This window comes from Rhinatrema bivittatum, chromosome 14, assembly GCF_901001135.1.
Source record: "Rhinatrema bivittatum chromosome 14, aRhiBiv1.1, whole genome shotgun sequence".
Taxonomy (NCBI): Eukaryota; Metazoa; Chordata; class Amphibia; order Gymnophiona; family Rhinatrematidae; genus Rhinatrema; species Rhinatrema bivittatum.
This window is the reverse complement of record NC_042628.1, coordinates 44,075,949-44,100,047: the sequence shown is the minus strand read 5'-3', so window position 1 is coordinate 44,100,047 and position 24,099 is coordinate 44,075,949. Positions and strand designations below refer to the sequence as shown.

The following is a 24,099-nucleotide window of genomic DNA, read 5'->3' as shown; positions in this document are numbered from 1 at the left end:
AAATATTGCCTCAATTACCTCAGAATCAGTAATCAGGTAGAAATGCAGTCCTGGTTCTGGGTGCTGTACTTCTGCAGTGCCTGCCTTTTGATGTGTTATAATCCATCGAAGTCTAAATACCAGATGTGATGATAATCACAAAAACCATAAGCGAATGAAGTTTGAAGAAAATGCCCAAGAGGGCATGAAACAGTTGAAAATAACTGAGTGGGTAAGTCCTGTATAAAAGCTCTGATAGCCAGGGCAAGACCAAGAGTCAGGAAGTATTATAGGGGAAGTGGATTTGGAGAGAAGATTAGACAGCTGGAGCAAACAGCCTACATTACCAAGACTGGCTTGGAGAAGTGGAGACATAAATACATAAGATTTGTCTTAATGGCCAGACCAAAGGTCCAGTATCCTGTTTCCAACAGTGGCCAATCCAGGTCATAAGTATCTGGTAGGAAACCAAGGGGTAGATAGATTCCATGTTGCATATCCCAGGGATAAGAAGTGGATTTCTAGAACTCTATTTTTATAATGGTTTATGGACCTTTCCTCCAGGAACTTGTCCAAATCTTTTTTAAACACAGTTACCTTAATAGATTTCACCACATCCTCTGGCAATGAATTCCAGAGCTTAATTATACGTTGAGTAAAAATATATTTTCTCTCATTAGTTTTAATTGTATCACCTAGGAACTTCATTATGTGTCCCCTTGTCTTTGAACTCTTTGAAAGAAACAATTAATTGTTTACTCGTTCCAATCCACACTTATTTTATATACTTGGGGCTTGCACTAGCATTTTTGCTGCCCTGTGCGAACAATTACTGTGCTGCCCCCCCCCCCCTTCCCATTCATTCTCTGTCCCAGCCCCACTAAAAAAAAAAAACCACCCATCTCCCTTCAGTGATACAAACTTTAAAAAGGGACACCATTCCCCCCCCCGCCCCCCCAAATTCATGGCTGGTGCAAGGGTATTAGGTGCTCTAGACGAATCTTATAGCCTTGCACAGTGCCCCCCGCCCCTTTCGACACACAGTTATGCATTTATATTTTACATAAAAAATATCAAAGTATAGTATTCTGAGGTAAAAATATCACTTGCATTATATTTACATGCACTGCTGTGATGCCAACCAGAAATCCCTGCAAAAATGACATTTGGAACCCATATGGTATTAGGCCTATTATGATGTGTGTTGGGTGTGGGCTTGACCCTCTGAAAGCCTGAATACATTAATATACTTCCTATTGGGAAAATGCCACACCTCAGTCACACATGCAGAACATAAATAGACCCTCACCAAATACAGAATAGAGCAACCATAAAGTAGAAATACAAACGCACAGACAAAAACTGAACTGGAAACTGCAAGAAGCCAGACTTTATGCAGTGCAACAGTGAAAAAACAGAACTATCACCATTCCTGAAATATATCTCACTGCTGATTGCTTCTCTCAGCCACAAGATCCCTTCTATTGATGGAAGCACTTGTTTGCAGCATTATTGCCGCTGCAAACTCTGATCCACGTCCAGCTTTGCCTGTCAGCCTTGTTCCTGCTCCTCTGATTCTGTGCTTCTTCCATGGCACAGGTTTAAAGGAAAAGAAGCTGTCACATTTTTTTTATGTTACTGATGGAATCACTGTCAACATGTCACGTGGCTGTTCCTACCTCTTTCTCCATTAATCACTGGCACTAACCCTAGCCAGAAATTTTGGAGGCCTGCTCAGGCTACCACACAGGGCTAGAAATGTGGGCCATGTGCATGCTGATGCCTGTGAACTCTCCAGGTTTGAGACACTGGATTTAAAGACCTTTCTCTGGGTCTCTAGGAGAGCACTCAGGATCTCTGGGTTCTGGAAATTCTTTCCTTCTCAGCTTAACTCCCTTTTTCCTTCAGCTGTTTTCTTCATCTGTGCTGAGTGAGTGGTAGTTACAGAGTCTAAGGCAGGAAGAAGCTCTGCTGCTAATTTTCTACCTTCCAACTCTGGTTCAATCTGAAACCTAGAGCCAATCAGCAGTTGGAGAAAGGGAAGAATTGTTGTCGTCTTCAATCCTGCATGGATCTGGTTAAAGGAGAGGTGAGGATAAGAGAAAATGTGCATGTGCGAGTGGGAGAGCAAGAATGAGTGCTGGGGAGAGCCAGTGAGACGAGATAGCAAGAGTTTTATATGTGTGAGCGAGAGAGTGGGGGAGTAAGGATGAGAAAAGAGAGGGGCAAGCAAGGGAAGGTGCAGGAATGTAGGAGTAATGAGAGAACAGCCAGAGAAGCGAGCAAGAGTAAGGGGGGAGAGTGAAAGTGGAGAGTAAGAGGCGGAAGATGAGTGAGGGGGGAGAAAGAAGAGAAAAGGGGTGTGTGGACCAGGTGTGGCAGGAGATAGAGAAGGAGAGGATTCTGAATTTGGGAGGAATCCAGTGGTAATAGAGGAGGGGAATGAGGAATGGAGGTAGGAGTGCAGGAGAAAGAAGAGGAAGAACAGTGAAAAAAGGAATGGGTGGGATGAATAGGACGAGGAGACAGGATAAAAGCAGGAGAAGGGGAAAGAAAAAGAGTATTAAAGTATCACTGCTGAAGAAAAGAGAAAGGGAGAGAACTAAAACAGAAAAAAGGAAGGAGATCAGAGAGACAGAAAATAAAGAATAGAGACAAGGACAAAGAATAAGAAAAAATCAGGCTGAGCCAGAAAAACAAGCCAGAGCCCCCAAACATTGGAAAATGTAATTATCTAATAGAGAGTATAAAGTAAGAATAAAGTAGTTCCCTGGAGGGGGTAGTGTGAATATGTGTCATCCCCCCCCCAAATCTGCTAATCTCAGGGTGAGTAAAACTGAAGAATTCCAAGGTATGTGCATGCTGCCTCCCCTGTGGCCTTGATCACCCACTGGTGACAGGCCTGAAAATCTGTGCTGGAATGCTGAGGAGAAAGAAATGGCCTGAGGAACCCCCCCATTCTCCTCCCTCTCTTGCCAGTTCTGGTTGTCCATAATGGACCATAATGAGTGCAATGCTTGAAACCTTTCACCTTTTTTGGCCATTATAAAGAAAACAGAAAATGCAAATCAAAAGAATGAAATCTTGTCAGAGAAAAAGGCTAGCCACAGGCTTCACTGAAGGAAAGAAAGAGAAACTCAAGGGACCAGTGACTGTTTCAGAAATGCACTAAAATTTAAAACAAAAATGTTACAATAGACAATCTAAGGAGAAAACCATATGGATTGAAGAAGAGAGAATTTACTGAGGAGGCCCAAACACAAGAAAACATGTCCATTATAGCCATGGATGAAGAAAGACTGAAGGGACTCTTTGAGGTGACCAGTGAGCAGAAAATTTCATGAATACTCTGAAAAACCTTCAGCTTTTTTCCAGAATTCTCTAGGAAACCATCTGCATTAGCACCTACAAATGACATCACTCTCATACGTAAGACTGATCATCCTGCTTGTTCTTGGACAATTAAAATTTTAATAGGGTGCTATTGCATTCTGGTGGAGGGAGAAGGAGAAAGGTTAGTTCACTCATTGTGGAAGATGAAAGGTGGGGAGATAATTAGCAGCAAACAAAAGGTACGTACCTAAGTCACAATTGGTTCTTGAAAATTATCTTAAATCAAAATGACGTAATTTGAAACTTACAGCATTTTTCCATAGGAATCAATATTATACATAGGATATTGATTCCAACACCAAAGCAGTGACTCCATTTTAATATTTAAAAAAAACCAAACCAAAAGCAGAAAATTCACAGAAAGACAGACAGGGGTTTAGACAGTTGCTCACACTTTTACAGGACAGACACACATTTTTACAGGAGAGAGAGAACAAAGTATCCTAGTAATTAATCTTTTCAAGAAGATCTGTGTGTTCCAGCCAGCATGCATTGAATTTTGCTCCCTGCTGATGTCAGCTTCCAGTACCTCCTGCACACTCAGCGACAGGGGCCAGGTTTGGACATACTTACTTCTGTGTCTAGTGCCTCCTGAATGCTTAATAATGAGGATTGGGTTTAATTGCACTGATGTCAGTGCCTGGCACCAAACTTAGCATCAGAACCAGGAATAAGTGTCTGAGATCTGGAGTGGGATGGAAAATCTTCAGATGGAAGGGAGAAGGGGCCCAGGGCGATGACTTGAGACACTGTGCCCATGCAAAGGAGTACGACAAAGGAGTTGCTGCTTTGTGCACTCCATGTCTAAATTTATAATCCTGTGTAACTGCTGTTCTCTTGTTTCTAATACATTTCGATGTCTCTTGATGAAATTCCTGGCATGTCATTTGCCCAAACTTCAGATCTGCTTCAGACTATTCCGGTGGTTACTGGTTATGGTAGATATGGTGGTCTGCCTCCCATACAGTTGTGGAAGAAGCAAGAGGAGTCCACCAGCCTAAATGCCTATCCCTTTACATTGGGCTAAATACTACTTAGAGTTGCTTGACCAGTCAATTGTTAATTAACATACAGGCTGTTCATAAGATTACTCTCATTTTTGATGTACTGAAATTTCAGAAGCCTGACTTATGTCTTGCTAAACATGGCTATTTGAGACCCATTCAGTATTAGTCAACTAGCTCTGCCCTCCAGAATACCATGCCATCGCCGAACCATGATCGATGAAGCATTGGAGGGAGGGAAGACTTTGATTGCTTTCAAAGACACCCTTAAAATGTAACCACAATCAAAAGAAGAGCCTCTTAGTCCCTGATCCACACTTTAATCATCAGCACAGAAAATAATTTTTAAATTTGGTTTTTACATTTTTGTTATGCAATTAAAATCCAATGTTGATCTTAACCCTATCATAGAACAGTCAAAGCACAGATTTAAGCATAAGTAACATAGTGGAGACAAACAGATATCAGAGTGCTGAGAGGATGAAATCCTTTTGGCAAGTCAAGTTTGAGTTCAAGCAACACAGTGATGATGATCAGATGCCATAGAGCTATCTGGATTAATTTCCATGGGAGTCTGAGACTCGAGGACAGTAATTATCTATTCTGGTGATTTTGCAGTCAAGCAAGTATAGTGAATTTAAATACCAGCCAAGATAAGTACAAGCTCTGATACAAATAGTTGCCACCGTTTTGACTGGAACTAATCTAAATATAAGTGAGTAACCATATGAATTTAGTCCTTTGGTGGACAGACAGTGTCAATGACATAACTGATGTTTGGCTTACATTGATTGGAGGGTTGCGATGGATTTTATAAAGCACTCTTGCCATTGAGGAAATTGGAGATTTTTAGGCACTCCTACTCGAGACTTTCAGAATTGAACTTTTTTACAATGGGACATTTGTATTAAAATTGTTTTGTTGATATCATAACTTTTTGTAACAAGTGGTACTTATGATACTGTGTATTTTTATGATTCTTTTGTTTTTCTATTTTAGGATATAATTGGGATATTTAAAGAAATATGATATAGTGGCCAGTACATGAGTTTAATAAACAGTTATAGATACACTAATTGAAATTTGACTGTTCTATGATAGGATTAAGATCAACATTGGAGTCTTGAGAACAGCCTCTGGTGGTTTTGTTTAAAGTAATAAAATTAAAATCTGATTAAACTTGGGTAAAATCCAAAAAAGACTTGTCTTCTTCAATGTCCAAAAAAGCTTATGTATCTAGACATTCAAGATAGTCCCATATTTTGAGGAAGACCTTTGCTTCAGGGTAAAGTTTTGACTTGTGCAGACATCTGAGCAAAACTTTTTTCCTGAAGCAAATGTCTTCCTTGAAATATGGGACTATATCAGAGGCCTATCCATACAACATTGTTTGGATGTCGAATAAGATAAGTCTTTTTGGATTTTGCACAAGACGAGTTTTGTTGGATTTTTAATTGCAAAACAAAATTTAAAAACCAAAATTTAAAAACCAAATTTAGAAACTTTCTATTCTGATGATTAAAGAGAGTAAGAAGCTCTTGTTTTGATTCTGATTCCTATTATGAAGGCACTTTTAAGATGTCATCAGTATAAGCCTTTTACATGTTTTTTGTTCTTGTGCATGTATTAAAATATTGAGATAGGGATGGCTTGATTTGTATAAGAAATATTTCCTTGATCCTGAGTCTACTACCTTGGAATTTTATATCATGACCCATGATTTTACAGTTTTTTCCAAAAGGTTTTATTCTTGTGTATTAATTTCTTTCAGGAATTTAAAATTCTGTATCATGTCTCTCCTTTCCTCCACGGTATACATATTAAGGTTTTCCACTCTCATCTTGTGTCTTTTGGTGCAGACCCCACAGCAATTTGGTTGCTTTTCTCTCAACTGCTTCTATCTTGTTTCTATCCAATTTGATGTCTCCAGAACAGAATATATTACTGTAGTGAGTCCTCAGCAATGGCCTATACAGGGGTGGTATTGTCTCCTTTTTACTGCTAGTAATGCTTCTCTCTGTTCTTAGTTACTGCCTCGTCACATTGCTTTGCTTCCTACAGATTATCAGACACTATCACTCCATCGTCCCTCTCTGTCCATGCAAATCACTTTCACCGCCATCACATTCAGTTCTATTGATCCCTGCACTTCAAATGCAAGACACTGCAATTCTTCACATTGAATGCAAGCTGCCAAACCATTGACCATTCCTTGAACTTTTTTAGATAGCTTCTCATACTTTCTACTTCTCCGTGTGTCCACTCTGTTGGAGATCTTAGTTTCATCCTCAAAAAATAAAACATTTTCCTTCTAACCCCTCTGCAATATCACTCACAAAGATATTGAACAGAACCAATCCATGAGGCACGCCATTTATCACGCTTCTTTCCTCTGAGTAGATTCTATGTACCTCTGCTCGCTGTTTTCTGTTGCTCAACCAATTTGTAATTCCATCCACCACCTTGGGTCCACCACCTTCTCATTTTGTGCATGAGCCTCTCATGTGGGACCATATTGAAAGCTTTTCTGAAAAAACATTAGGTGCCCATCCTTAATCTAATTCTCTAGTCACCCAGTCAAAATCAATCAGATTTATTTTACACAACCTTCCTCTAGTAAAACCATGTTGCCTCAGATCCTGTAACCCACTGGATTATACATATTTAGAATGGAGGAGTAGCCTAGTGGTTAGAGGAGCAGGCTATACAACCTAAGGAAACTAGGGTTCAATCCCACTGTTGCTCCTTGTACCAGTGGGAATTGAACCTTGGTCTCCTTTGTAGCCCACTGCTCTAACCACTTCAAAAAACATTTTCTGCCCCTTGTTAGCTCCTTAGACAAGTTTTTTTCAGTACTTTTAAGTTTTCTTCTTTGTTGTCTTTTGTCAGTGGACCTGCTTGGGCCACAGCCCTGTCAGGATTCCTGATCATGGTTGTTCTTCTTAGGTTGGTTTTTTTTCTGTGAAAATTGCTTCTTTTGGTTTCACTTTGTCAATTTTTCACAGTATGTTTTTAGTGTATTCTGCCTTTTGTGACAATTCAAAGCAGATTGCATTCAGTTACTGAAGGTATTTCTCTATACACAGAGGACTTACAAAGTCCAAGAAGAAGGCCAGTAGTTTCAAGTTTTGCTCCAGGAAGAAGATGGCCATCATGGACCATCACCAGTCCTGCTTATGAGCATTTGTGGAACGATCATGATTTAACCCTTTGTAACATCTGCTGATGAATGCCACCAAGGGCAATGAAGGATCAGCAAGATTACAATCTTATCTTGAAAAACTAAGACCAGGTCTTGATGAGCCATAAAGGCTTTTAAAAACACTATTTTGTAAATCCGAGATTCTGAATATTAATGTGGAGCCCTCATTGGCGACCAAGCTCCACAGACAGTATAAATTCAAGTGGGCACAACAAAAAATAAAATACTTGGGTATATATTTAAGTGTAGACATGAATATGTTTCAATTAAATTATGAGGCGTTATGGGCTCGAATATCTCTTGATCTGGAGGAGTGGAACAGATACCGGATCTCATGGCTGGGACGCATTGCGGCAGTTAAAATGATGGCGTTACCTAGGCTATTGTACTTATTCCAATCTCTACCTATTCCAGTACCGAAACAGTTTCTCCTTAAATGGCAAAATCGGATCTTGAAATATATATGGGGAGGTCGGAGACCGAGGGTTGCAAGGTCCACCCTATATCGGTTTAGGGGACAAGGAGGATTGGGAGTTCCTCATCTGGAACGATATTATTTAGCGGCTAAGTTTAAACTGATTGTAGACTGGCATAGAACACAAGAAATAAAACCTTGGATACAACTTAGTCAGCAACTTTTAGCTGATATCCCCCTCACTAGCTTTATATGGCAACCATCCACCACATGGCGGCTGCGCCCGGGAGAGGTGTTACCGCCCTCCATGAGACTTCTGTTGCAGGTATGGGAAGCTAATCGACACTTATTAGTGGGTACCAAGGCTTATCACCAGAGAACCTATTTATATGCGAATAGTACGTTCCCAGCTGGATTTACTAACCCAGCATTTAGGGAGTGGAGACAGAAGGGAATTCTTACTTGGAGTTCCTTATGGGGTGGAAGGGCTTTTTTACCCTTCTCAGAGTTGCAGACTAACTTTGGTTAATCATCGGCGGGTATCTTTCCATACCTACAATTGCGACACTTCGCACTAACTCATATGTTACCGGCTGTGTTTCTCCAAGGTAAATCAGCTTTTGAGGAATTGTGTGTACAAGCGGACAACGCTCCGCATTTGATGTCTCAGATTTATTCCTTATTGGGTACTCAGCTGTTCAGCAAAACAAAACAAATGCTGGCTTGGGAAACTGATCTCCAATACCCACTTACGCAGAAGGAATGGGAGGGGATTTTTGGGAGATTAGGTAAGGGGTTAATAGCGGCCTCCATGAGGGAAAATGCTGTTAAGTTATTATATCGCTGGCACTACTGTCCGGTACAATTACATAAGATGAAACGTCTACCCTCTGATATATGTTGGAGAGGGTGCCAGCAGAGGGGTGATTATTTGCACATGTGGTGGACCTGTCCGAGGATTGTCGATTACTGGCGAGAAGTTGAGGAGTGGCTAGGGAAGCTTTTCTCGGTGCCGATACGACTGACCCCGGGCCAGGCGCTTTTGGGGCAGGAGGCGTGGATACTGGGTGGCTATGACAATCGCCTGCTCTCCTTCATTTTAACTGCAGCTAGATTACATCTTGCACAATTGTGGAGGGCAGAGCACCTTCCCACGCTTCGGGGAGTACAAGACAAACTGCAAAAAATATATACCCTAGCTGAAATAACGGCGTTTATACACAAAACATATGGGACATTCCTACGAATATGGCGTAACTACAGGCGGTGGCAATTATCTACCTCGAATACCATAGTACAGGTGGCTATTTAGACTTTTGCTCAACAGAGAACTTTATGGGTCACAACGATGGAGTGGTGTGGGGACAGGGGGGATATCATGGTAAGGGGGGGGGACGGAGGTGGGGGGAGGGGAGGGAACAGATCAGTAAAGAGACGCATAGCTGGTGTTAAAAAGTTTTATTGATTGTTTACTCTCGAGTACAACTTATAAAAGTCTGAATTGTATGTATGATTACACCTAATGTTGTCATTTTTCAAGCATTGCTCTGTTAATATATCATATATACAATAAAAATTTAAATAAAAAAAAAAATAAAAACACTATTTTGGAAGCCCAGACAAAATGCATTCTGCAAATGAATAAAAGTCAAAAGAAAAAAAACACAAAACCCCCCCAGCTAAATGGTACTGAAAAAGAGACCATCAAAAAGAAAATATCCTTTAAAAAATGGAAAGCAGGGGCTAATGAAAATAGAAGGGCACAAAGGCACTTCTAAATTAATGTAAAATAATAAAGCAGGCCAAGAGGGAAGTTGAGACTTGCCAAAGAGTCAAAAACTAATAAATAACCTTTTCAAATACATTAGAAACATAAAACGGCAAGGGAGTTAGTTTGTCCGCTAGACCACCGGGGAGCAAAAGGGTGCTTAGGTAGGATAAGGCCATAGCAGAAAAATTAAATTAAATCTTTTGCTTCAGTCTTTACAGAGGAAGATGATGGAGAGATACCCACACCTGAACCATTTTTTCTAGGTAATGACTCAGGAACTAAATCAAATCAGTGTGCATCTTGAAGTGCTAGAGTAAATTGACAAAGTAAATAATAGAAAATCACTTGGACCTGAAGATATTCACCCCAGAGTTCGAAAGGAAGTCAAATATGAAGTTTCAGAACTGCTACTGGTAGTCTGCAACCTATCGTTCAAATATGCTTCTATGCCTGAGGACTGGAGGGTAGCAAATGGAACACCAGTTTTCATAAGGGGCTCAGGGGCAACCTGAGCAAAAACAGGCTGGCAACTGTGCTTGGTGACATTGTGTAAACTATAATTTTAAGATCAAAATTACTGGTCATATGGATAAACATAGTTTAATGGGAAAGAGCCTTATTAGCTGATTAGAATTCTTTGAAGGTGTAAACAGGCATGTGGATAAAGGAGAGCAGATTGATTATAATATATTTGGATTTATAGAAATTTTGATAAATCACCTCATACGAGACTCCCAGTAAACTAAAAAGCCATGGGATAGGAGGCATTGTCTCTTTATGGATTGATAACTGGTTAAAAGACCAGAAACAGAGTAGGACCAAATGATTAGTTTTCCCAGTGAAGGAAGATGAATAGTGGCGTGCCCCAAGGGTCTGTCTGGGACAAGTGCTGGTCAACTTATTAATGATTTAGAAAGGAGAGCAAAGAATGAGGTAATCAGGTGACAAAAATATTCAGGGTAGTTAAAACCCAGGTAGATTGTGAGGAACTTTTCAGGTACGTTTGAAGTAAAAAAAAGTCACAAATTCTGTGCAGTGGGGTATACCCAGAGGGAATACCTCAGAAGTGGAGATCCGGTAATGGTCCGCAGAGCGGGGTACACCGATGAGGTTTCTCTGTAGCGTGATTCGGTAGTGAGCTGCAGCGCAGGGTATACTGGTGGGGTTCTTCACTGGAGATGGTACGGTAGTGGCCCACGGCACGGGGTACACCAGTGAGGGTTTCCCACTAGAGATGGTTCAGTAGAGCAGCGGTTCTCAACCGGTGCGTCGCGACACACCAGTGTGTCGCCAAGCACCGGCAGGTGTGTCGCGTGGCTCCCGGTCCCTCCCGCTGCTCGTTCTTCCCTGCTGCCGTTGCCGCCGGGCTATCAGCACGTTCAAGCCCAGCGGGAACGGCAGCGGTGCAAAAAAAAAAAAAAAAGCTGTGGCATCCGCGGCTGCCCTTTTCTTCTTCCCGCGCCTGCATCCCCCCCCCCCCCCGGACCAGGAAGTGATACGCGGTGCGCGGGAAGAAGAAAGGCCGTGCCGCGTGATAAACTAGCAGGCACGGCCTTTCTCACGCGGCACGGCCTTTCTTCTTCCCGCGCACCACTTCCTGTTCCGGGTCCGGGGTGGGGGGGGATGCAGGCGTGGGAAGAAGAAAGGCCGTGCCGCGTGATAAACTAGCAGCGGCCGCTGCTAGTTTATCACGCGGCACGGCCTTTCTTCTTCCCGCGCACCGCGTATCACTTCCTGGTCCGGGGGGGGGGGGAAATGCAGGCGCGGGAAGAAGAAAAGGCCAGCCGCGGATGCCACAGATTTTTTTTTTTTTTGCACCGCTGCCGTTGCCGCCGGGCTATCAGCACGTTCAAGCCCAGCGGCAACGGCAGCGGTGCAAAAAAAAAAAAAATCTGTGGCATCCGCGGCTGGCCTTTTCTTCTTCCCGCGCCTGCATTCCCCCCCCCCGGACCCGGAAGTGATACGCGGTGCGCGGGAAGAAGAAAGGCCGTGCCGCGTGATGAAGTAGCAGCGGCCGCTGCAGCATCGGCCCCCAAGCTATTGCAGCAGACGGTAATCGGGAGAGGAGAGAGCAGCAGGAGCCTCCCGCGATCGATGGAATTCTTCCTTATTGGCCTGCGGGGGCTGGAGGAGGAGGAGCAGCTACCGTTGGGGGGGGGGGAGGGAGAGAGAGAGGAAGTGAGTGACAGAAAGAGAGAGAAGCAGCCAGCCAGCCTGTGTGTGAGAGAATGTGTGTGATTGAGAGCCTGTGTGTAAGTGAGAGAATGTATTTGATCGAGAGTATGTGTGTGATTGAGAGAAACTGGTCAGAGAGCTGATGTATGTGTATATGTGAGAGACAATGAAAGTGACTGCTCAAGGAGATGACTGATGTGTATGTGAGACAGTCAGGGATGTGTGTTTGTGTGTGTGTGAGAGAGAGAGAGAGAGAGAAAAGCATGGAAGTGAGAAATCTGGGTATGTGAGAAAGCATGGGAGTGGGAAGCCTGTGTGTGTGCATGTATATGAGAGAGACTGGTTGGTAAGGTGACGGTGTGACTGGTGTGTATGTGAATGTGAGAGAGAGAATGTGATTCAGGGAATGAGAAGCCTGTGCACGTGGAGAGCGAGCATGGAAATGAGAGAGAGACTGGTGTGTGTGTATGTGTGTGTAACAGAGAAAGTGATTATGGGAATGAGAAGCCTGTGCATGTGAAGAGAGTGAGCATGGGAGTGAGAACCTGGGTGTGTGTGAGACACAGCATGGGAGGGAGAAGCCTGTGTATGTAAGACAGAACATGGAAGTGGGAAGCCTGTGTATGTGTGTGTATGCATGCATGAGAGAGATCAGGTGACGGGTGTGTGTGTATGTGTATGTGGGAATAAGAAGCCTGTGCATGTGAAGAGTGAGCATGGGAGTGTGTGAGATACAGCACGGGAGTGAGAAGCCTGTATATCTGAAAGAGAACATGGGAGTGGGAAGCCTGTGTGTGTGTATGCATGAGAGAGATCAGGTGACGGGTGTGTGTGTATGTGTGAGAGAGAGAAAGTGATTATGGGAATGAAAAGCCTGTGCAGGTGAAGAGTGGGCATGGGAGTGAGAAACCTGTGTGTGTGTGAGACACAGCATGGGAGTGAGAAGCCTGTATATCTGAAAGAGAACATGAGAGTGGGAAGCCTATGTGTGTGTGTATATGCATGAGAGAGATCAAGTGACTGGTGTGTGTTTGTGTGTATGTGAGAGAGAGAAAGAAAGTGATTATGGGAATAAGAAGCCTGTGCATGTGAAGAGTGAGCATGGGAGTGTGTGAGATACAGCACGGGAGTGAGAAGCCTGTATATCTGAAAGAGAACATGGGAGTGGGAAGCCTGTGTGTGTGTATGCATGAGAGAGATCAGGTGACTGGTGTGTGTGTATGTGTGAGAGAAAGAAAGTGATTATGGGAATGAGAAGCCTGTGCATGTGGAGAGAACAAGCATGGGAGTGAGAGACTGGTGAGTGTATGTGAGAAAGAGAAAGTGATTATGAGAGTGAGAAGCCCATATATGTAAGTGGAACACGGGAGTGGGAAGCCTGTGTGTGTGTGTATGGCATGAGAGAAACTGTTCAGGAAGGTGACTGGTGTGTTTGTCAAAGACTGGGAGATGATTGGTGTGTGAGAGACAGAAACTGGTCATGGGGGCATGACTGGTATGGTGTGTGTGTGTGAGAGACATGGGCCCTAAGGAAGAGGACCATGAGTATAGAGCTTAGCCACTACTGCTGCTTCTGGTGTGTGCTACAGCCTGCATGGAAGAGGAGTAGGACAGCTGCTGGAGGGGGTAAGTAAAGGTGGCTTTTTAAGTTTATTTTTCTTGATTGACTGCCATTTTAATTATTTAATATTATGTGATGTGTCTGCTTTTTTTGAAATATTTTATTGGTGTTTGGAGAATTTTTAATAGTTTTTATGAGGTTTTAATTGTTGGATGTTATTCTGTTCATAGTTGTTGTGAAACATTTATTCTGCTTATTAGTATAGTTTTACAATTATTTCTGTGTGGGGATCTATAGCTGCTTGTTAGTTCTGTTTTCCTAATAAGAGGTGTATTGGTTTTTAGGGCCTGATTTAATATTTATAGTGTTGCCTTTTCATAGATAGGGTTGCTCCTGTTTGAGTGTATTCCATAATACAGGTGTAACTGTGTGTGGATTAGTTTATGTGCATTACTACAGATCCTGGGAGTATGTTAGGTCGGTTCTGTGTCTGTTACAGAGATATTTTACTAGCATGTAAGTGTTTTATCAGTCTTATTTGTTGCGTTTTCTCAAGAGGACATGCATTGGTGGTAAACTGCTGTCTTTTCATAAGTAGGGCTATTGAGCCTGAAAGTAGAAGGAGTTTGAGTTGCTGTTACTGAGATGACACCAGAACCAGAATATCTTTTTTGTAGATGAGTTGAATGGGGAATGTCATAATTCTGCTTTACATCCATTATTGTGGATCAGGGGGGTTCCCGTGGATGCAAACTGTACATTTACATCTAGCCCTGTGACGATCATGGGTCAGTGTGTCACGCATGTGAGAACCATCTGTCAGGTGTGTCCCGACAGAAAAAAGGTTGAGAACCACTGCAGTAGAGGTCCACATTGTGAAGTACACCGAAGAGGTCTCCTACTAGAGATGGTACGGTAGTGGCCTGCAGCGCAGGGTACACTGGAGAGGATTCCACACTAGAAATGGTATAGTAGTAGTCCATAGAGTCAAGGTACTCACAGTAATGAATGTTCCAGCAGAAGCCCCGGGGAACGGGGATAGGCAGCAGTCCAAGGCAAGAAGGCCCTCCGAGGAGCAGATAACCAGAGATGAGAAAGGGCCCCCGAGGAGCGGGTACCCAGAGCGTCTCATGCCAAATGTGCAGGAACTGGAACGGGAAGCCGTAGAGAGCGAAGCGGATTCAGCAATGAGGGAACTCTTTGCCAAGTCGTCAGTAGGCAGGACCAGCCGGCTTAAGTATCGTGGAGCGAAGACGTCATCCGGAGGGGATGCCCCCGAGGTTCCCACCATGACGCAAGCCTAAGTGATCCCGAAGGCAAGATGGCGGTCAGCAGTTCTCACGCCATCCTGGGAATGGCAGGCAGGTCGGCGGTAGCTGGCAGAGGCCACCACTCTCCCCAACGGTGTCAATGCAGCAAAGAAAGAGGTGAGCACATTAGTGGTCGCAGCCATCTGCGACCGGGCATAACAATTATGAAGGGAATGGAGAATAAAACAGACTATCACAATGCCTCTCTATTGATCCATGGTGTGACCTCATCTTGAGTATTATGTGCAATTCTGGTCACCATATCTCAAAAAGATATAGAAAAGGTTGATCAAAATGATCAAAGGGATGGAACAATTCTATGAGGAAAAGCTAAAGAAGTTAGGGGACTTCAGCTTAGAGAAGAAATGGCTGAGGAGGAGGTATGCTAGAGGTCTGTATAATAACGAATGGAGTGGAACGAATAAACATGACTTAGTTGTTTACTCTTTCAAAAAGTACAAATACTAGGGGACACACAATGAAGTTACTAAGTTGAACATTTGAAACTAATAAGAGAAAATATTTTTTTACTTGATGCATAATTAAGCTCTGGAATTTATTGCCAGAGGATATGATGAAAGTATAGCCGCATTTAAAAAAGGTTTGGATAAGTTCTTGGAGGAAAAGCCCATAAACCATTATTAAGGTGGAGTTGCAGGAATCCTTGGGATAAATAACATGGAATTTATCTACCTCTTGGGATTATGCCAGGTACTTGTGATCTGGATTGTCCACTGTTGGAATTAGGATGCTGGGCTTGATGACCCTTTGTTCTTACCCTGTATGACGAATCTTATATTCTTATGTACAGAAGGGCCTTGTGAGAGTGTAGAAATGGGGATATAAATGGAAGATAAAAGTTAACGTGGACAAGTGCAAAGTTTTGCACATAGGGAAGAGTAACCCTAATTTTAGATACACAATAATGGGCTCCATATTAGGAGTAATCACCCAGGAGAAGGATCTAGGAGTCATTGTCGACGGTACGTTCAAATCCTCAGCTCAGTGTGCAGTGGTGGCTAAAAAAGCAAACAATGCTAGGAATTGTTCAGAAAGGAATGGAGAATAAAATAGAGAGAATAATAATTTATTCATATAGATCAATGGTGCAGCTCTACCTTGAGTACTGTGTGCAATTCTACCACCCAATCTAAAAATAAATAAATAAATAAAGTGGAGTTAGAAAAGGTACAGAGAAGAGCAACAAAAATGGTTAAGGGGTTGGAACAGCTCCCTCATGAAGCAGAGTAAAAGGTTAAGACTTGGAGGGAGGAATATGATTGAGGTCTACAAAATCATGAATAGAGCAGGTAAATAGGGAATACTTATTTACCCTTTCAAGTAGCACTAAGATTAGGGAAAACTTCTTTAAGTTAGTATGTAGCAGATCAAAATAAATTGGAGAAAGTATTTTTTCACTCAGTGCATAATCAAGCTGTGGAATTCATTGCTGGAGGATGTGGTCAAAGCAATTGGCATGGCTGAATTTAAAAAGGGTTTGGACAAATTCATGGAAGAAGAGACCATAAGTAGTTATTAATCAGATGATATAGGGAGACTCACCACTTGTCATAGGAAGTGAGTAACAAGAAATAGATTCTACTTTTTGGGATTGGCTACTTTTGGAGAAAGGATGCCGGGCTTGATGAGCCTTTGATCTGACGGAGCATGGCTCTTATGTTCTTACGTAGGTCCATGGAATTAAAGTGAAATCAGTAGGACTCTAGAGCTGCACTGTTGGCTGATAGCATCAGAGTATGAGGAGGCATTAAAGCCTTTGATAAACAAAATGACCCAAGAGAGAACATACTTGCTTTTCCAGTGTGCCCTGAATATCAGATTCTGACCATTTGGACACAGCACCAAGGCACAGCATTCAAAAGAGTAGAAGAATTGGTGCTGATTTCCCTTCGATGCATGTCTTCGAGAGCCAAAAGGCTGTGCTCTGACCTTTATATCTAGAGGTTAGCTCTGCCTCCCATTCAGGACAGTTGCCAAAAAGGTCTCCTGCAATTGAGCTTTTGGACCTGTAGAGAGACCAACCCATTGCATGTTTGGCTCAGCACTGTTTGAGAGGAAATTTGAAGGAGAAATGCTGAGGCAGTTGCTCAACATGTTGAGAGCAGCAGGCATTGATTAGCTTGACCCTAATTAAAGTGCTGAACAAATTGCCCACTGCTGCTTCCCCATCATTGCCTAGTATCTCAGCACTGACATTGGGCTCTTGGCGCATTATCTGGTTTGGCACCAAGTCAGAACCGAGCAACCTCCAAGAGGGATGCTTTATCAGTCCCAAGGAGCCAACTGTGCCTACAACTCAGTGACCTTTGATGCCAACAATCAGTCAAGTTGCAGGTTTGTCCTAGCTCAGATGTCATCTGCTTTATTGTGAATAGTTGTGACTCTGGCCAGTTCTGGGGCTCCCCCTACACTGAGGACCTATCTTTTTCTGATGTGTTAGAGCCAATGGCTAAGACCATCCTAATTGTGTTGAAGGTCGAAGGAGAGCCCATGGCACCCCTATTAGGACTCCTGAGTATCAGGATGCCCCTAAAGATTTTGTGACAGTCCTTCCAGTCTGCAAAGATGTATGTAAGGAACCCTAGCTTGAAACTCCCAGCTGGAAACAAAGTTAAATCTGGTGCATTGAGAAATTCAACTAATCCCAGTTGCCATGGCTAAGAAGTTTGAGACTTATGCCTGAGCATCCCCAGGATGTGTGTCAAATCCTGGACCATCTTGGGAAGAAACACTATAAGAATGCTATGCTCCAGGCATTCATAGCGTCCTACCAGACCTATATGTTTAAATATTTGCATTTCATCTTGGAAAAGCACAGAAATTCACAGATACCTTCCCTCAAGAGGATTAAAGTAAATATTCATGATTGGATGAAGTCTGGTCAGCCTACAATACTTTTGAGATGGCATTATGAGTCTCTGTCATGGTCATTGATGAACACAGGCTCTCATAACTGTGAACATCTGGCTTCCATAACTGAGCATTTGGATTACTACTCTTAAAAGTACACATGGGGGTAAGCTGCACGGAGCGGCAGTTACTACCTTTAACAGAACACATGGGAGTAATCTGCCAGGAGTGGCAGTTACTACCATAAGCAAATTGCTGGACACGTTGGATGGACATCTGGTCTTTTCTGCTGCTTTCCATGAAGATGTATAGGAAAGACTCACAGGTATGCCAAGCACTAGAAGGAATTTCTTCAGAGATAAGTTCAAGGATGCAGTAGAACTTCTCAACTACCACCATGGTAAGCAACGTTCCTGTTCGTACCCCAAATCAGTCCAGACAAGTGGGGTTTGCTTCCCTACCAGCAGATGGAGGCAGAGATCTAAAAGTTTTGAGGCACTGCTACATAAGAGAGTGCCACCTGCAGTATCTCAGTATTTCTCTGTCTCCAGCAAGTGGTAGAGGTGGTAAGGAAAAACAAGAAAGAAGGGACAGAAGAAGAAAAATTAGAAGACGCTCCCGGAGGTGTTAGGTTCCTTTGTGGGCCATCCCTCAGGTTAAGCCGGGCAAGTGGGGGGTTGGTAATCCCTGAGCATCTTTAGTCTGCAGCAGATCCAGGGGTCTGACAGAAGGGGTCCTAGTTCCCTCTTATCCCATGAAGGCTCCTTCCCAGAGATGTTGCCAGCAGCAGGGAAGTATTCCTTTTTTTGTTTGAATTTCTTCTTTTGCTGTGGCTGCTGTTTCTTTAAAAAAAAAAAAAAAGTGTTAACTTTTCTTTCAGCAGTAACCGCTCGGGCTTTCCTGGTTTGATCATCTGGGCAGGTCCGGGCTGGGGAAGGGAGTGATGTAGCTCCTCTGTTCGCGGCTTTGGGCTGCTTAGGGAGCTGGAGGCTGCGATGGGCTATGTTCCATGCACCTTGAAAGCATGGCTTCTGTTCCTCTACATCAGGCCTGGCCATGTGGAGACAAGATGGCATTGACAACTGTTTCCCAGCGCGGATAGCTTATTGGGATGGTGGCCTGGCTCGGGGACAGCTGAATGCAGTGGCGCTATGCCGCGATTCATTTCTGGAAGGGAGAGGCCCTCTGAGGGGGAACAAGGCTGATAGGAGAGCCGAGAGCCACAGGTTCCCAAGGCCCTGTCAGGATCAATACGGGAATCCAAAACAACTTGTCAGGCAGGAGAATGGCTACAGCTCAGACTCCCGGAAGCCCAGGGACCACCCCTCCCCTGCTGTCTCCGGCGATCCAGTCGGTTTGGGTGGGGGGAGAGGGGATGCGAGCTCTGGGTCGGACAGGGGAGAGTATGTGGAGTTTTCCTCAGAATTTGTCTTGTTTATGCATAAGACCTTTTTAACCAGGAAAAGCACTGGCTATAAAAGGGTATTTCTTGCAGCCATCTCCTCCTGCTGCAAAGAGGCAGAGGAGCTCCTTAGCCAGGGGTCAGGGGCCTCCTTTGCTGGCTGGGCTTGTACTATCGTGAGGGGTCTGGCAGCTCAGATGATTCAGACCTGGATGACCTGGATGATGGTCTTTGGGTTGGTCTGGGAGTGGATCAGTATGACCCAGCAGATCTCATGGCAGACGTCGATCAGGACGGGGATAAGGGTATGGCTGATCCGCAAGAGGTCCCGATAACAGAGGAGGGATGACCCGCGGGTGGCTTATCTGTTTTGTAAGGAGTTGAGGCCCCTTATTTCCCATATTCGGAAGGAACTGGGTATTAAGGTGGTCCAGGAGGAGTCGGACAATGAGGGGGTGGATCCGGTGTTGGTTGGACTCCAAGGCCCACCAAAATCTTTTCCTCTCCCTAAAAGGACCAAGAATCTGGTGAACCAGGAATGAAACTTCTCAGAGGTGAGCCCCAAGGTGGCTAGAGCGTAACAAAGTTGTTTCCCCTCACGGAGGATATTCTGCAGCTGCTGGTATTGCTGAAGGCGCATGCTTCAGTCTCTGCAGTCACTATCAAGATGACCATTCTGGTTGTGGGTTTGACAGCATTAAAGGACATGCAGGACCGTAAGCTAGAGATTCATCGGGAGAGGATGTTTGAAGTCTTGGCGCTGAGCCTGTGATCGGCGATCTGTGGCATTCTGATGCAGAGGGCCTGTTTACGCTGGGTCCAGAAGTCTCAGGAGGAGTCTTTAGCAGGGGCTGGTGTTAATAGCCAGGCAACTCAGGTGGAGGCCGGGATTGCATATGAGGCTGACGCACTTTATGATATATTCTTGGTCTTCAACCAGGAATATGGTTGCGGAGGTCTCAATACAATGACTGCTGTGGTTGTGGAATTGGTAGGCTGATGTATTGTTCAAGTCTCAGCTCTGTAATCTTCCCTTTAAAGGAAGGAAAATTGTTCTGGGAGGACCTGAAACAATTAGTGAAGGTTTTGGTGGCATTTAAAACAAATCTGAGAAAATTCTTTTTCACTGAATGCACAATTAAACTCTGGAATTCGTTGCCAGGGGATGTAGTTAGTGTAGCTGGGTTTAAAAAAGGTTTGAATAAGTTCTTGGAGGAGAAGTCCATTACCTGCTATTAATCAAATTGACTTAGAAAATAGCCACTGCTATTACTAGCATCAGTAGTGTTGGATATACTTAGCTTTTGGGTACTTGCCAGGTACTTGTTGCCTGGATTGGCCACTGTTGGAAACAGGATGCTGGGCTTGATGGACCCTTGGTCTGACCCAGTATGGCAATTTCTTATGTTCTTATAAATAAGCTGCCTGAGGATGAGATGACAATCAGGAAGTCTTTTCCACCTCATTAAAGGACATCACACTGAAGGTGGAATTTTTGGTAGTGATTTGTTTGTTCAGTAGCATCTCAGAGCTGTAGACTCTGTCCTGTAGGGAACCATTTCTAAAGATTGGCAAGGGGGATGTCTTTGCACACAGTAGTCTCATTCCTATCTAAAGTGGTATCTTCGTTTCACTTGAATCAGACTGTGGAGCTCCTGCCCTCCCAAATTGGTCTGCTGAGTCGCCGGATGCAAAGGTCACGAATAGTTTTCAGCGGTCAGATAATTTGTTTGTATTGTTTGTAGGTGCTAGAAATGGATGCAAGGCCTCCAAAGGCATGATAGTGCGTTGGCTGAATGACGCTACTGTTTCAGCCTACCTTTGTAAGGGGAGAAGAATTCCAGAGGAGTTGCGTGCACACACTACTAGAGCGTGCAGACAGCATCATGGGCCGAGTGTCAGTTAGTGTCATTGCAGACAATTTGTAGAGTGGTGATGTGGTCTTCTCTTCACACTTTATCTTGCCATTACCATTTAGATGTTCATACTCTAGGAGATTCGACCTTTGGCAAAAGTGTGTCGAGAGAGGGTCTTTTGCGGGCCTGAGCAGTGTAGGGGTGCTTTGATACATCCCACTTGTCTGGACTGATCTGGTGTACAAACAGGAAAGGAATATTTGGTTCTTACCTGCTAATTTTCATTCCTGAAGTACCACGGATCAGTCCAGAGACCCAGCCCCTTAATGTTTTCAAGACCGTTATGGCAAATCCGTATTCCTGCATGCTTACTAGTAAGAACTGTGACTAAAGGCTCATATATATCAAAGAATATGAATGACCATCATTCAACACAGGTATAAGCACACTAAGGGATGCTTTATAACCTCAACTTTGTGCTGGAAATTTTAATCATCAATTTCAATCATAATTTGGTCATAGGTATACCCATATGTTTTGCTTATTTTTCAAGATTTTTTGAGCTGCAAATAAAACATCAAGAGATTTTTTGCATTACTTTCAATTCTGAATTTGGCATACCTATGTCCAAATTATGAATGACTGATGATTAAAACTTTTAGCACAAAGTTGCGGTTATATAGCATCCCTTAGTGTGCTTATACCGTGCTTTATGATGGTAATTCATATTCTTTGATATATATGAGCCTTTGGTCCACATCAATATTTTCAAAGTGAGATCATTATTGGTGTTTGTTTTGTGTTATTCTTACACTTTGGGGTTTCATAGTGTCAGTACTGGGAAAAGCTGACAGATTGTATATATACAGAACCTAAAGCAGTTTGCCAGGTTGTGGTTAGCCCCTTGGGTTGAATTAGGGTTTTTCTGTTTGGGGGGGCTCCAACCTTTGGGTTTAGCGTTGAGAAATTGTTATCTATAGTTGGCTTGAGTACAGGTTACTACTTAGGGACTGCAGGTGGCACGCTTGTTTATGTAGCAGTACCTCAACATTTTTAGTTCTCTGCCTCCATCTGCTGGTAGGGATGCAAAACCCACTTGTCTGGACTGATCTGTGGTACTTCAGGAACAAATATTAGCAGGTAAGAACCAATTTTCCTACCCTTTTCACTGCCACTTCCAAGCCACCCTCTACATTCCAGAGGTACAGAGGTTCAGAGCAGTTTTTCCCTCAAACTTCTTCCAAGGCTCAGCTTGTCCTAGACAGCAACAGGGTTTCACGCCTCAACACTGCAAGCATAGACACTCAAAGCCCACACTGCTACTCAGTTAGAACCAAAGACAAGTTTTTAACTAAATCCAGATGGTGCAAAACAGTGGGAGGCTAAGGTTTTACGTAACTGGTTGGCCCATTATAACTTCCAATAGCAGGATCCTTGAAATAATGAGGGCTATAAATTACGCCTTGTGGAACTTCTTCCAAATCGCTCCTGCTCCTCAAAAAATAGTATCGCTTAACAAAGTCTCCTCCTTTTGTGCTAAAGTCAGACAAACCTGTTCCACAGGACAGGGATTTTTCTCCAGCTACTTTTTGGTTCCCAGAAAAACTGGAGGATGGTATTATGTGCTGCCTCATTCTTTCTGGCAAGCTGCTATCGCCAAGTTACCACAGGGGGTTCTTGGGTTTCCCTACTTGATAATTGGCTGAGCAAGGGCACATCTCAGGCAGGGGTGGATGTATTCCTGGCTAATGCTGTCTGAGTGCTGGAGTTACTTGTTTTGGTCTACTACTACCCCAAATCTAATCTAAGCCTCGTAACACAATTGAAATTCATAGGGGCTCTGCTAGACCTAATTTGAGCCATGGTTTTCCTAACTGCCAGCAGGACCTTGGATATAGTGGCCACAGTGCAGGAAGTTTTGTGAAGTCATCAGATATCAGCCTGGATCATCTTGAGGGATACGTGCCTTATGAACTTAGCATTCTGTTATGCCCATGGCATGTCTCAATGTGAAATAAGCCCAGTGGACCTTAAAAGTGCCAGAGGAATCAAGCCACTCAAGAACTTCAGAAACATATCATTGTACTAGAGACTCCTTGTCTTGGTGGCTCTGCCATTTCAATTTGACCAGATTCATGTCCTTCCAATTCAGATTTATTCAGTTTTCTTGACCTCAGAAGCAACTTGGGTTGGGGAAACTTATTTAAATGTGCTCTTCATTCAGGGCCCCTGGTCCCTTCAGTAGAAAAAATTACACGTTACTTTCAATTCTGGAATTGAATGCTGTATGTTACGCTTTGAATGTTTCCAGAAATCAGATGGCCAATCAAAATGTGCTAGTTCAAAGGTACTCATCGAGTTTAGAGGTCCTACAAAAAGATTTTTGGAGATTGTTTATAAGGTTCATGATTTGTATTGCATATAAAATTGTACCAGTTACCATTGAATTTAATGTGTGTTCACTAGTTCAAAGGTAGCCATGTTGTACCTCAACAAACAGACGAAATGGATCTCATCTCCTCTGTATCTTTTCCTGTCATTCTCTGGCATTGGGACAACTCAGAGCAGAGAAAACACTCTGGCAGACAGGCTGAATCACCAACTTAGACCCTCACGTCTGGTCCCAGAGTTAGAAAAATGAACAGTATCTTCTTTCTGTAGTGAACTCCCAAGAGAAATCTGTTCACAACAGTTCAAATCAAGAATGTGCCAGCATTCTTCTCCAGAAAGAATACAAACTAGCACCTGATGCTTTCTCACTATTTTCTGGAAAGAGGCCCTACTGGGTGTATCCTTCTATACATTTAGTGGCAAAAACCTTAATAAAATTCAGAAGAAACTTGGATACTGTGAATCTCATTGCTCCATCTTGGCCAAGACAGTGTTATTTAGATTACATTTTGTAATCTTCCCTCCACCCTTCTATAGCAGGGGGGGGGGGGGACAACAAAAGGGGAATTGGATTCAGATGGCAACCATCGCTGGATCCAGACTTTTATGGTCCAGGGTACTGATACACAAACAGGGAAAAAGCACAGCACTGCTTCTACGGCCAAGTCCCAATGCAAAGCACGTTCAAGCAGCAGTATTGTATAAATTATCAGGAAGGCTGCTCAACCTGTAAAAATGTTGCTAGCAGTAAGTTATGGGTTTGACAGTT

General features: G+C 43.4%; 1 protein-coding gene across 1 annotated transcript in view; it reads left to right on the top strand.

Annotated features, from left to right (window-relative positions):
• Positions 1 to 24,099, top strand: part of CREBBP (CREB binding protein) — a 918,877-nt gene that overhangs the window by 670,365 nt on the left and 224,413 nt on the right. The window lies entirely within an intron of this gene.